The sequence below is a fragment of the Lactuca saligna genome, chromosome 5, assembly GCF_052625555.1.
Source record: "Lactuca saligna cultivar CGN05327 chromosome 5, ASM5262555v1, whole genome shotgun sequence".
Taxonomy (NCBI): domain Eukaryota; kingdom Viridiplantae; phylum Streptophyta; class Magnoliopsida; order Asterales; family Asteraceae; genus Lactuca; species Lactuca saligna.
In genome coordinates, this window is record NC_136421.1 from 217,432,194 (window position 1) to 217,448,537 (window position 16,344).

General features: G+C 32.4%; 1 long non-coding RNA gene across 1 annotated transcript in view; it reads right to left on the reverse strand.

Annotated features, from left to right (window-relative positions):
• Window positions 1–3,512: 3,512 nt before the first annotated feature.
• The window catches only part of LOC145044905 (uncharacterized), a 34,290-nt gene continuing 21,458 nt past the window's right edge, over window positions 3,513–16,344 (reverse strand). The window contains exons 19-20 of the long non-coding RNA XR_013681700.1: window positions 6,904–7,038; window positions 3,513–3,997 (exon numbers count right to left, since the gene is read on the reverse strand). This is a non-coding gene — a long non-coding RNA (uncharacterized LOC145044905). The remainder of the gene's footprint in view (window positions 3,998–6,903; window positions 7,039–16,344) is intronic.

Consider the following 16,344-nt stretch of genomic DNA (forward strand, 5'->3'; position numbering starts at 1 on the left):
TTTGATTAAATAGTTTTTCTTTTTCCACATTAATCATATGTGATTAATACATACAATCACATATTATTAAATACATAAGAAAAAATATTCACTCATGAATATTATCAATATAAATCATATGCGATTTGATACATACAATCACATATGATTAAATACATGAGTACAACTATTGAATTGAGAAAGAAATAATGAATCCTGTCTACAAAAATCATATGTTATTAAATACATATAATCACATGTGATTAAATATCGTAGAACAATTATTAAATCGATGCAATATTAAATATTTTCCATACAAATCATATGTGATTATATATATATATATATATATATATATATATATATATATATATATATATATATATATATATATATATAATTGCATGTGATTTAATACACAAGAACAACTATTGAATCAACACGTGAAAACAAATATTATCCATGTAAATCATATGTGATTAAATACATATAATCACAATTCATTTTCGCTTTATCGATTCAATAGTTTTTCTCATGTATTTTATCACATGTGATTATATGTTTAATACACCTCAAATCATATGTGATTATATATACATGTGATTAATATGTTTATATGTATTTTAATACAGCTCAAATCACATGTGATTATATGTATTTTATCACATGTGATTATCTGTTTAATCCACCTCAAATCATATGTGATTATATACATATAATCACATGTGATTAAATACATAAAACCAATTATTCAATCGAAACCGCAAAAATAAATATTAAAGCATTATTTTAGTCAGAACCAATTCTAGTCCCTTTTCCCTCTAAATGCGCTGGACATTTGGAAAATTTTAGAATGGTCAAACATTAAAGCATTTGCAATCGATCCTATACCCGAAGCGTATGGGACACGATGCACAATGTTTTATTTTCTATGTTCTCAAAATTCGAATTGTGAAGAGGAATACCGTAATCATAATCGAAATTTTAAGAACACACTATGTACCTTTGACTAAATTTATTAACATTCCACAACCTAATCCTTTAGATTTGAAATGAAGCATAATATTCTCTCCCTTAATTATAGCAAAACAACTATACAACCCTTACGACTTTGCAAGGTATAACTCTTGTTTTTCTATAATTAATATTGCCAACTTGCAAAACTTTCCATAATAATCATACGATCATAACTTTTATGCTCCCACTATCATGATGATCATTATAAAACATAACACTTATGCTCCCACTAGCTTCGACATGTATTCATAAACATCTTAACTTCCAGAAAAACAATACTTATTGAATTTCTTAAGTTCATGTTTCTAATACTTAGTGCTTTGATAATCTTTTATCAAGGCTTCTTGAACTTATACACTTTTGCCTTAGATAGTTCATATGTGTGTCTTAACAACTAAGACTAATTGCCAAACCTCACAATTCAAATTATGGAAAGGGATGCCGTAACCATGATCGAATTCGAGAATGCAATTTTACAATCACTATCTTTTAAAATCTGTCTTAGTGAAGGCATTTTCTCACAATCATTTTCATGAACGAGGAAATCTTATGACACTTAGATTTAAACGGTGTATGTGTTCCTATCCATGTGAATTTGTTAAAACCAAAGTTTACGACAAATTCAAACTCATATGGATCGAACTTTCTTAATCTTGATTTCTTGCCTTATGGTAGCACAGCTGCCCACCACGTCTTCCAAGTAGTTAAGCAGCTCACCTTTTCCTATCAATGTACCTTTCATTGATTAAGGTGCCTTGCCTTTTATGCGTTCAAGATGAGAACTCATAGGACTCACATGCATAATTAACTCAATTGGAACAGTACAGAATCAAAATATTGTGAACACGATAGGTTGTAAACCTCAACTCGTGTGCTAGTGATGATCGATAAGGTTTATTTGATTTGTTCTTGAAACCTTTCCAGACCAATAAGACTCCCACTAACTCCTTGACATATAAGATTCTTTTGTCAATAAACATTTCTTGACAAATAAATATTCACGAGTTAGTGTAGTTTTTATCAAAACACTTCATAAATTGGTCCTAGTCGATCTTTGTCTTATTCAAGACATCACAACTTTCCACATTTGATGAATGTTATAAACCTTTAATACTTTTCACTCATTGTCACAATCTTAACTTTAAGACTTGTTATTGGAACGAAGTATGATAGACTTCTTGATTTAACCATTTCTTCAATCCTTGATACCTCATACAATAGTACTAAGACTTACTTAGAGGATCAATTGAGATATGCTTCTTAATCATTAAGACCCATTATAAAGCATAAAAGCTACTCTCCCTTCTTCTTAGAATGGAGAAACTTTTATCTTTCTGCCTACTTGATTCTTCTTATTCGTTCTACTATTGATCTAAACCCTTTAATCAATTCAGAATTACACTTAATCTTGTAAGTGTAATCATATTTACTAAGCCTTTAGTAAATCATGACGAATATATTTGTTACTCTTATGGTGAACTTGATCAACACACAACTTTGTGTACTCGATCTCCTAATCCTTCACTTGACACTTTGTCAACAAATTTGTCTAATTTCCAAATATGAAATCTCTCATTCATCATGCAACCAAGTCGCGTGATTCCAAATTTCAGTCCAATTGAAACTTTAGGCGATGAGAAACTCTCCCTATTTGGTAAATTCTCGACATTTCCATAAATAACATAACTAAGAATCATATCCATTCGTTGTAGAAATATGTAAGTGATGTGTGTAAAACTCACTTAGTTTTAATCCTACTTTAATTATCAAATAACACACAAAAGGCAGTGAACCTATCAATTGTGGTATAGCTAAATAAGCAGGGTATCAAACACAGGGAACGGCAAATTAAATTAAAAACTAATTCTATCTAAGTTAATTTAGCAAATAAAGGTTTTTTCTCTAGTTTTACAAGACTAGAAACTTACTAACTAAAACTAATGCAAGACTAGAAAAGAACAAATTAACTAGATTCAATAACGGGAAAGAAACTTCTGTTTAGTTCAACTCGGTTAACTTTATGGTTGATTTTAAGGTAATAGTGCAATGGATTAATTCTTTCGTTGGTTACCGATTCAAGTGATTAAGTTGTGTTCACTACCCTAATCCTTAGCAAATAAACTAATTCAAACAGTGGCCAATTGCTTAATTTAATTATATTTACTAGATTAATTATTCGGGTTAAGTTAGACTTGCAATAGCTAATTAATTCGTTATTCTTAATTAACTTCTTGTTCGATGGTCATCTTACAAGCTTGCACATAAGTTTACTCAATTTCCTTATTAATCCTAGTTTCATATTCATTAATCCTAGACATATGATATAGTGGTCACATATCATATGAGGTTGATAATCAATAGATGTTCATGCTAATCAATTATCTTCCTATTAACAGAAAATTAATTATCATTCATACACAAGGTTCTTTAGCAAGCTAAAATAACAATTAATCACCAACTTGGAATTAATCCTACCAATCAATCAAACCATATTGTCAACTTTGTATCCCCAAACAGAAGTATAAAGAAATTAGTTCATAACTAAGGTAAATAACAGCAAACAAATAAGTTCAAGTTGCTTAATCATGTTGACAAAACAAAAGAATTAAGTAGAATGGTGAAATTACGCCTTAATTACTCCCGGGATTGGATTCTAGCTTCCTTGGTCAACTTCTAGGGTTCTTCTGGCTTCTTATTCGCAACTAAGCCCTTCTGAAACTTCCCAGAATTCTCCCTTCTCACATTGTAGAGTTATCTTTATATATGCATCCCGACTCGTCGAGTCATATGGTGACTCGTCGAGTCCCTCTCACAATAGTCGTAATACGATAACTATCTTGACTTCCGAATGCTTATCTTTCTGAATCCGCGACCGGACTCGTCGAGTCAAGAGGCAACTCGACGAGTAGAATCCTTTTATGGGTGTTTTCTTTCTTCTTTCCACTCTTGAGCTCCTAACCGCTTCTCTTGCTTCCTTTCGCTTCCGAGCTTCATCTTTGGACTGAAAAACATAATTTAACACTTTTAAGTACCTTTTGTCCATAATATGCAACAATTTAGCTAATATATGAATAAATACTACACTTAATACACACTAAATATGCACATATCAGTAAGCATCAATTTTTCATAACGATTTCATTGCAAGGAAGTAAACAAATAAATAAATAAGTCAAACAAAATTTATTTTATTTATAAAAGCAGCGGAAAAACATTTGTCCTTACAATGCAAAATCTATTGAAAACTATGTAAAAAGAAAATTTCTAACAACTCTATCATAACTATCTAAGCTCAAAATCCAATCTTCAAGTCCGTGAGATCGAGATCCATCTCTTGTGATTAGATTCATATTGCTCTCTTATCAAGCTTCCTTTCTTTTCACCGATCCTTCAAAACATTCAAATGCAATCTTATCACATCATGTATTAAGAATCAATGAATAGGAACTTAATGGAGTTAGATAGTGGATTCTTACCTAAAGCGTAGTCATACTTTTGACTCTCCCATCTCTTAGATCTCTTAGGTAAATAGGGCAACTTCATCTCCAATGCCCCTTCTCTTGGTAATAAAAGCAAACTGACTCTTTTGGAACAACACATGGAACTACCTCAGACATCGCCTTTCTCTTATGATCAAACTTTTCAATCATTGCATGTCTTTCATTGCCATTGTCTATATCCATAGAGTTCTTGAAGGTAGATTCACCAATCAACTTTGCTTTTCTATTGCGCCAAACCATTGCTGATTCAGCAAATAAGCATGTAGGTGAGATTAATAAGGGTTACGTCGTGGTTCATCATATAGTACTCTCTTAGGAACTTACTATACGAGTTAGGAAGTGACTGAAGAACCCAATCAATTGCCATCTCTTCACCGACAACGGATCCCATCATTCTTAACCTATCAATGTGTGACTTTATCCCTAAGACGTGTGCACACACCGATTTTCCTTTTTTATGTTTACTTGCCAAAAGGGCTTGAGTGATATTGAACCTTTCAATTTTACAATCTTGTGGGTTAGGGAGAATAATTGGAGGAGGAGGAGGAAGTGAAGCATGATTTCTTGTTCCTCGATCGAATTGTGGAATATCATTTTCATGTGGAATACTTGTTCCACGGGATTCGGGAAGACCATAGTTGTCAAACTTTGACATCTACAAAACGGGAGAAAAACGAATTCAAGTTAGTTGATAGATTGAGTCCTTAGTAAATCACCCAAATGAAATACTAAGGCTAGGACCCAACACAATATTCTACAACTCGGGAGAGGGATGCCGTAACCCTAATTGCAGAATATTTGAAGGTAAGTGAATGACGATTCACTAATTTCCACCATGAAAAACGAAAAATAATTTTGAGTTTTAAATCTATGAAAACTCCTAGATCCTTTGAGATTCATTGAATATTTCAATGGCATGTTTAAATCTCGATATGCCCCTCTTGTTTGTGACTGGGATGCCGAGGATCACAAAGCGGGTGTGAATAACCATGCAAACTACATAGTGCCCTCACATGTTACAATCACCTATTCGATGTGCCGGTAAACCACTCACGCTCCACCGAACTATGACAAACATTGAGTCACCCTTTGCAACCTTTGCTTAGAACCATTTAGTGTGCCGGTAAACCACACACGCTCCACTAACGTCTTCGCAAGGGCACAAAGTGTAATTTCATGGAATTGCATCAATTCACTTTTGCCTAAGTAACTAAGATTGGGAATTTGAAAAACATTTAGTTACTTTGTATTTCATTATACTTATAATGGAAGGTTTCGTCTTATCCTACCCGTTCGGCTAACGACCCTCCACTAGTCAAGAGTGCGGTGGGTAAGAGTGGATACCCATTCAATCGCCATTTTATAGGCAATTTCCTTAAACACCCCTTATAGACTAGCTTCGTGAATGAGGCCTACTAACGGTAAGACTGACTTTTACTCATACATATATATAATGTTATACTTTTAATGTTATATATAGTATAGGGCGTATGTTATACTTTTAAAATACTATATGGTTAACTTTAACAATTACACTTTTAATTCAATTAAATGGTTAACCTAAACTTTTATGGATTTATTAAACCTCTTTTAATTATACTCATTAATTAATTAATAAAACCATAAGGGTGTGATTTGAACTTTTCAAAACATTACTAGGGTTTTAGAATTTAACATTCCTAATTAAACTTTTAATCAACTTTTAAATTCCAAAACTTGAGGGCAAGTTTTGAAACATTTCAAAACATTAGGGTTTTAACTATTTAAATTTCAAAACTTCAAAACTTTTGGGTTCAAATTTAAACTATAAAACCTAAAGGGGAAAATATGAAACTTTTCAGAACAACAAGGATCAAATAACAAATAATCTAAACTAACATTTAATTACATAATTATCCATATTTGATTTGTTTAATGATTTCTTGCAAAACAATTTATCAATTTTACTCAAAATAATTAATCAATTATCTTATTAATTGATAATTATCTTTAATTAGATCAAGAATATAGTCATATATATCATAAAATCGGATTTATATTGAGCTAACATGATAAGGTAACTATCCATATGCAAAAATAGCAAGAAATCCCGAGATAAGCATTATCTGACGAGTTGACTCGTCGAGTCAGGCATGGACTCGTCGAGTCTGCATGGACTCGGCGAGTCCAGCCTACAGAATCCAAAAAATCGAATTTTCCAGTTATACAATGCATCAATACAATTGAAACCAAGCTAGGCTCTGATACCACTGATGGGTTTTGGTCATAAGACATCCTATGTGCTCATACAAACCCTAATGCTAGGATCTAGGTTTCTCTATTGTACATGCAAGTTATCCAAGACTATAAACCCTAATTCTAGCATTCAAGTAATCATATTAACATAAGAATAGGTTTATAATGTTACCTTGATTGTTATGTAGCAATAGCAATCCCAATTCCTCCTTGAATTGAATTTGGAAGGCTTAGAGTCACAAGTGTCACTCCTCTAATGGTTCACAAACACCATAAGCAAGAGGATGAAGAGGAGAGAGGTTGGAGGCTGCCAAAAAACATGTGTAAACCCTTACAATAAGCTTAGCCACGTTTTTGAGCCTTAAGGGGTCTTTATATAGTTGGGCTATTAGGGTTATCTAATAAGGAAACCCTAATTTGGATGCTTAAGCCCTAAGCAACCCATAGACTCCTTTAATTAAGCCCATGGATGATTTCCTTATGGGTTTCCCATTAGAATTCGTCCATCCCTTAATACAAGCAATCCATGGCCCAAATTGCAATTATCTTATAATTACAATTCCAGTCCCTTAAGTTTAATTAATCTCTTTTAATCACAAAACTAATTACCAATTAATTATTGACTAATATTAATTAAACAATATGATTTCTCCTTTAATATATTATTCCCATAATATATTAATAAATCATATTTAATCCTTTCTCTCCATAATTCATCCTATCAAGTTGCTTTGGTGAAGGCAACCCAAAAGGACCATGCACCATCGGGTCAAGTACATACCAAAATAGTTATGGACTTAGACACTAATCCAACACAAAGCACAAGCTAAATGATGTTATGATTGTTGTGTAGGTTCTTAGAAAGGAAAGGATCAATTTTTCTCATGCTAGGTGATTTTTAAGTTCAAGGAGGCGAGTTACACTAACTCTCCTATTATGTAGGTATTATTTGTTTTATGATATTGTTTACGTTTACCCTAATCCAGTAGAGTGAATAAGGAAAGACAAAATGTAGTTTGTTTTTTAGTGTGAAATGAAGACAAGATTCATTTCCGCATTCTCAATTCGTTAATTTTTCTCGTGTATGAAATCACATATGATTATATGATTTAATCACATATGACTTATATGCATAAGATTCATTTTTGTGTTTTCGATTCAATAGTTGTTCTTTGTCCATATTAATCATATGTGATTAAATATATAAAATGACATATGATTAAATACATGATAACAACTATTGAATTGAGAACTAGAACTTGAATCTTATTCACATAAATCATATGTGATTAGATACGTATAATCACATGTGATTAAATACACGAGAACAACTATTGAATCGAGAACACAAAAATGAATATTGTCCACATAAATCATATGCGATAAGATACATATAATAACATGTGATTATGTGTATCTAATCACATATGATTTATGGGGCTAATATTCATTTTCGCATTCTTGATTCAATAATTGTCTTTTTTCCACTTTAATCATATGTGATTAATTACATTTAATAAGATGTGATTATATGTTTCTAAACACATATAATTTTATTTGGAAAAAATGAATATTGTCTATATAAATCATATGTGATTAGATACATACAATCACATGTGATTATATACATGATAAACAAATATTGAACCAAGAACACAAAAACAAATCATTATCCAAAATAATCATATGCGACTAAATACATCTAATCACATGTGATTATATGAATCTAATCACATATGATTTATGTGGACACCTCAAATCATGTATGATTATAGGTATTTTATCACATGTGATTATCTGTTTAATCCACCTCAAATCATATGTGATTATATACATATAATCATATGTGATTAAATACATAAAAGCAATTATTCAATCGAAACAGCAAAAATAAATATATTTTACATAAATCATATCTAATTAAATATATATAATCACATGTGATTATATGTATCCAATCATATATGATTTATGTCGATGAGATTCATTGTCACATTCTCGATTCAATAACTGTTGTTTGTCTACTGTAATCATATGTGATTAAATACATATAATCATATGTGATTATATGTATCTAATCACATATGATTTATACAGAAAAAATAATGATGTCTATATAAATCATATGCGATTACATACATATAATCACATATGATTATATACACACGAGCAACTATTGAATCGAGAACACAAAGATAAATATTTTCCACATATATCATATGTGGTTAAATGCATATAATCACATGTGATTATATGTGTCTAATTACATAGAATTTATGTGGAAAATATTTATTTGCGCGTTCTCGATTCAGTTGTTTTTCTTGTGTGCTTAATTACATGAGATTATATGTATCTAACTAGTATGATTTATATGGACAATATTAATTTTCACATTCTTGTTCAATAGTTGTTCTTGTACATTTCGTCACATATGATTTCTGTACATAAGATTCATTTTCGCGTTTTTGATTAAATAGTTTTTCTTTTTCCACATTAATCATATGTGATTAATACATACAATCACATATTATTAAATACATAAGAAAAAATATTCACTCATGAATATTATCAATATAAATCATATGCGATTTGATACATACAATCACATATGATTAAATACATGAGTACAACTATTGAATTGAGAAAGAAATAATGAATCCTGTCTACAAAAATCATATGTTATTAAATACATATAATCACATGTGATTAAATATCGTAGAACAATTATTAAATCGATGCAATATTAAATATTTTCCATACAAATCATATGTGATTATATATATATATATATATATATATATATATATATATATATATATATATATATATATATATAATTGCATGTGATTTAATACACAAGAACAACTATTGAATCAACACGTGAAAACAAATATTATCCATGTAAATCATATGTGATTAAATACATATAATCACAATTCATTTTCGCTTTATCGATTCAATAGTTTTTCTCATGTATTTTATCACATGTGATTATATGTTTAATACACCTCAAATCATATGTGATTATATATACATGTGATTAATATGTTTATATGTATTTTAATACAGCTCAAATCACATGTGATTATATGTATTTTATCACATGTGATTATCTGTTTAATCCACCTCAAATCATATGTGATTATATACATATAATCACATGTGATTAAATACATAAAACCAATTATTCAATCGAAACCGCAAAAATAAATATTATCTACATAAATCATATCTAATTAAATATATGTAATCACATGTGATTATATGTATCCAATCATATATGATTTATGTCGATGGGATTCATTATCACATTCTCGATTCAATAACTGTTGTTTGTCCACTATAATCATATGTGATTAAATACATATAATCATATTTGATTATATGTATCTAATGATATATGATTTATACGGACAAAAAATAACGATGTCTATATAAATCATATGTGATTACATACATATAATCACATATGATTATATACACAAAAGCAATTAGTGAATCGAGAACACAAAGATAAATATTGTCCACATATATCATATGTGATTAAATGCATATAATCACATGTGATTATTATGTATCTAATCACTTAGAATTTATGTGGAAAATAATTATTTTCGCGTTCTCGATTTAATTGTTGTTCTTGTGTGCTTAATTACATGAGATTATATGTATCTAATTAGATATGATTTATATGGACAATATCAATTTTCACATTCTTGTTCAATAGTTGTTCTTGTACATTTCTTCACATATGATTTCTGTACGCAAGATTCATTTTCGCGTTTTTATTAAATAGTTTTTCTTTTTCCACATTAATCATATGTGATTAATACATACAATCATATATGATTAAATACATAAGAAAAAATATTCACTCATGAATATTATCAATATAAATCATATGCGATTTGATACATATAATCACATATGATTAAGTACATGAGTACAACTATTGAATTGAGAAAGAAATAATGAATCTTATCCACATAAATCATATGTGATTAAATACATATAATCACATGTGATTAAATATATTAGAACAATTATTGAATCGACGCAAGAATAAATATTTTCCATACAAATCATATGTGATTAAATATATATAATCGCATGTGATTAAATACACAAGAGCAACTATTGAATCAACATGTGAAAACAAATTTTGTCTATGCAAATCATATGTGATTAAATACATATAATCACATGTGATTTAATACACGATGGGTGGTGGTAGGGGGTTACAAGTGGTGGTGATAGTGATGGGTGGTTGCAAGTGGTGGTGATAGTGATAGGTTGTGGTTTTGGTGGGTGGTGGGTGGGTATGGGTGGTGGAGGTGGGTAGTGGTGGCGGGTGGTGCTCGTTGGGTGGTGATGGTGGTGGCAGGTGGTAGTGGTTGTGATGGGTAGGTAGTGGGTGATGGTGGTGGCAGGTGGTGGTGGTGGTGGGTGTGTTGTTTGTGGTGGGGTGGGGGTGGCGGGTGGTGGTGGGTGGTGGGTAATGATAGGTGGTGGGTAGTGGTTGGTGGTGGTGGATAGTGATGGGTGGTGGTGGTGGCGAGTAGTTGTGATGGGTGGTAGGTAGTGGTTGTTGGTAGTGGTGATGGGCATTGGTGATAGGTGGGTGGCAGGTGATGGTTGCAATTAGTGGTGATTGGGTGGTGGTTGTTGTTGGTGGTGGGTAGTGATGGGTGGTGGGTGGTGGTTGGTGGTGGTGGGTAGTGATGGGTTGGTAATGGTGGTTAGGGATGGGTGATGGTTGGTGGTGGTGGGTAGTGATGGGTGGTGGTGATGGTGGTAGGTAGTAGTTGTAGGTGGTGGTGATAAGCGGTGGTGATGGGTGGTGATTGGTGATGATGGTAGCGGGTGGTGATTGTGGTGGTGGTGGTGGTGGGTTGTGGTGGTGGGTAGTGATGGGTTGTGGGTGGTGTTTGGTGTTTGGTGGTTGGTGGTGACTGTGGTGGCGGGTGGTGAGTAGTGATGGGTGGTGGTGGTAATGGCGGGTGGTGGTGGGTAGTGATGAGTGGTGGGTGGTGGTTGGTGGTGGTGGGTAGTGATGGGTGTTGGTGGCGGGTGGTGGTTGTTGTTGGTGGTGGTGGTGGTTAGTGGTGGGTAGTGGGTAGTGATGGGGGTGGGTAGAGATTGGTGGTGGTGGTGGTGGTGGGTGGTAGTGGCGGGTGGTGGTGGTGGGTAGTGATGGGTGGTAGGTAGTGGTTGTGGGTGGTGGTGGCAGGCGGTGGAGGTGGGTGGTGGTGGCAGGCAGTGGTGGTGGGTGGTGGTGGTTATTGTTGGGTGGTGGTGTTGGCTCGGTGGTGAGTGGTGTTAGTTAGTGAGTTTTTTTAATTGTTTATAACTATTTTTTGATTTATATGAATATTATTTTATAATTTTAATTAAAAAAATTGTGTGATCCAAATTTGTTCTCAAATTTTCTCGTGATAAAAATGTTCGCTCCCTATATATATATATATATATATATATATATATATATATATATATATATATATATATATATATATATATATATATATATATATATATATATATATATAATATTTTAATCTTTATACACTTCTCTTATCCAACTATTTTCTTATAATTCCCGATAGCCTACTCGGAATCTTCAAACACTTAATAAAGAAATATTTATCTCGCCATCAGTACTTATCTACCAAGACTGAATGGAAAGATGTGTCTAGAATATATGGAATAATGGAAAAGGGGGGAAAGTAGCTTATTGAAACCCTTGCACCTCCGGCGACGCATTGACCCTATCATTGACTTGTTTTTCCGGTGTCATTCTCCGGATTGGAGAAGGCGCTCCAAATGAAACCCCTCAGAGGAGTGGTAGTGGAGATTAGGAAAACATCGTATTCGAATTGAAAATCCTTATAGAAGCGGGAATGGAGAACGTATTGGAATGGAAAAGAATAAGAACATTAAGGCGATCACAATAAATGTGTATCTAACGAACTTCCATGAGTCAATGACAGTTAAGGACATCTAGAACCTGTGTAAAAGACATGGTGCAGTGGCAGACGTTTATATTGCTAGAAAACTTTCAAAAAATTGGAAAAATAGTTGCTTTTGTTAAATTCTTGAAAGCAAAATAGCATGCACACGTTGTTGAGGATTTAAACAGTGTGTGGATTAGGAATTTCCATTTATTTGCATCATGGGCAAGGCTCAATAGGAATACAGATGGTAGAGGCAACAAATCGGTAAATAAAATAATGGAGATAAATCCCATGTTGTACAAGAGCAACCTAAAGATAATCAAGGAAATTCAAAATCTTATGCTTTGATTCTGCATAAGAATAATGATCAAGTTAAAGAAGCTTCTACATCAAGTTAAAAAAGCGAACAGAACAGGAATTTCCCATTATCAATTGTCACTAAAGATTAGCATCAACTGATGATAATGATAGAACTTTTCCTATTGAAGTAAAACTCTTCCCATCGTATTTTACTTTTCATAAAGATTAGCGTAAAAAACGAGTGACCAAAAAGTTATGTTACTTTTCATGATGGTTAGTGTATTTGGAAAATACACAACATCATGATCCCAATGATATAAGTGTTGTAAAAGTCTGAGATCGATGGGAAGAGTTATATTTTTATAAAGATAAAAATCAATCGCATTAATAACGCTATTAGCGTCAAAATAACATAAAGATATTGGTTGAGTTTCGGCTAAGGTCACTAAAAGGAAGATCGTTGTAACCCATGAGATAAGGGTTTTGAAAGGAAAAAGGTAAAAAAACAGAGTTCGTATGATGGAGATATAATTTTTAGAAAAATGTAAAATATCGATTAAAAACGAAAGTCAAAATTTGACAACATGACCTTAAGGAAAGTTGTAGTACTAGTAGAGAGATACACAAATATATAAAGAGTGTAAGAAATAAGATTCATATGAGGATGATATGAATTTTTATAAAAATATTTAGGGGTGCACCCCTGGTGCACCTCATGCCCGAAGCGCACACTTGACACCCAGAGCCATTGAAGATTAGGGAGACGTGGACCATTAGAAGTGTGACACGTGGCAAACTCTGGTTGGTGCCAAGAAAAGAGTGCACACCGCACATGAAGTAATACATGCACACAACTCCTATAAATAGAGGTGCTCACTTTCTAATTTTCTCATCTCAAACATTCTTCCAAACAATCTCTTTGTACCTTGCAAGCTATTTTGGAGACCCCCTCAATGACATGAAGCTTCGGATGCAATGGATGAGATGCTTCAGATTACACTACAAGCGTGAGTACACGATCCTATTTTAATATTTTAGATGTTTTAGTTGGGGGTAGGGGGGGGGGGGGGGATACATGCTTATCAAAAGGTTTTATCAAAATATATTTATTGCTATAAATATCAAATCATTTTATAAAACTTAAAGCCTTAGAATTAAGTAGCTATAGATACTATTGATAATGTCTATTTTATAAATTGATATTTATTGCATTTTCTTATTATTTTAGTCTATGTTTTTATGCTATTTTTGAACTAAAAGTTACTTATAATTTATCTTTTACATGTATAATTTGTTGCTAGAGCGGAAAGGAAGTGCAAAGGCTAGAAATGCACGTTAACTAAATCATTGTTTAAGGAAATTAGACCAATACAAAAGAACTTTACTCTTGATTCTTGTGTTATGTGGGAGGATGTTGTTGGTTTACCATTATGTGCTTAGAATCCATCAACTTTAAAAAAAATTGCTTCTTCATGTGGTGAAGTTTTGTTTATAGATGAGGATGAAGATGCACTAGTTGGATCAGGTAGGGTATGTGTGAAAACTACCTATAAAGAAAAAATTTCAGCCAAAGTATCCATTGATATTTGATGGTAAAAAGTATAGTTGTATCGTTATTAAAACTTCTGATTGAATTCCTTCTATCGATAGTATTGATCAGGATGATCAAGAAGAAAATGGAGAGGAATGCTAATCAGAATTAGGATCTAAATATGAAGAGGGAGAGGTTTTTGGAAATTTTGAAAATTTAAATTTAGGAAGCAATATAAAACAAGATATTTGTGTTCAGATGGAGGATAATAATCAAACAGATAATACAATTGAAGACAAATATTATTTTCCACGAAAAAAACAATGGATATGATAACTCACAGTTGAAAGGCTCTAAATAAGGTGGGTTGGAAGAGGATTCTGTGGAAATATTAAGAGAATCTACTGAAAAGAAGGAGCGATGGGATGATGCTAATTTGGATGGAAATTGTGGATTATAAGAGAATGTGAAACATGTCCAAGCTGATAATGAAAAACTCAAAAGAGTGTTAATTCTGAATCTTTTTTGAGACCACCTAGTTTTGAAAATATACACAAAGAGAACGGGGACGAAAATACACTTTATCCTCGGTTTGTGGCATCATTTTCCGATTCGAATGGGTCTAAATCTTGATATCGGTCTCATAAATATGGATGGAAGTACACATTGTCTAAAGAGAAGGAAGTAACAGAGGCTATAGCTAGATTTATTGAGGTGGGTACTAAGCTTGGATATGGTATGACAGGTTTTAGTGAGCACATGGAAGATATAATTAAACAAAGGGTTTAGTTCAGTTTTGGTCACTTAACTTTTGGTTTTGTGCTCATTTGGTCACTTAACTATTTTTAAGTTTTGAAAGGTCATCAAAATTTTGGCTTTGTGCACATCTAGTCACTTAACTTTTGGTTTGGTCACATTTAGTCACCTAACTTTTAAAATTGTGCTCATTTAGTCACTAAACTTTTAAATTTTTTCAAAAGTTTAATGACTAAATAAGCACAATTTTAAAAGTTAGGTGACTAAATGAGTACAAATCTAAAAGTTAAGTGACCAAACCAAAAGTTAAGTGACTAAATGAGCACAAAGTCAAAAGTTAGATGACCTTTTAAAACTTAAAAATAGCTAAGTGACCAAATGAGCACAAAACCAAAAGTTAAGTGACCAAAAATGACCTAAACCCTTAAAAAAAATGGGTGCGTATCTAGTGGGTAAACGAATATCATGTCTATTAATGTGTTCAACATGGGTGATAAGGAGAAAATAAGTCGTATTTCCCCTCTTTGTTCTCAAATGGGTGTGTCTTTCCTTGGGTTACAAGAAACAAGGTTATTTTCAGTTGATTTATTCTTATTAATGAGTGCCTGGCACAAATTTTATTTTGATATTTCTTCGTCTAGTGCTAGAGGCTTTTCAGGGGGCATTATTTCGGTTTGGGATCCTGTAGTGTTTACTAAGAAGATAATTAATTCCTCTAAAAATGCTCTCATAGTTGAAGGGGTTTGGAATTTTTTCAATTTCCCTTGCTTTATGGTAATTATTTATGTCAATCAAGATAAAGGTAGAAAGAAATTGCCCTGGGACTATCTTTCTTGGTTTATGAATAAAAATGAAGGTGCTTATATTTTGTTTGGTGACTTTAATGCGGTTAGATGGTGTCATGAAATGTTTGGATGTGTTTTTAATCAAAGAATACTGCTGGGTTCAATGATTTTATTATGAATACTGGGTTGTTGTAACTTTAAATGGGAGGTTTTTCTTTCACTAGAGTGAGTGCAAATGATGCTAAATTAAGCAAATTAGATAGAGTCCTGAAGTGGGATCTTATATT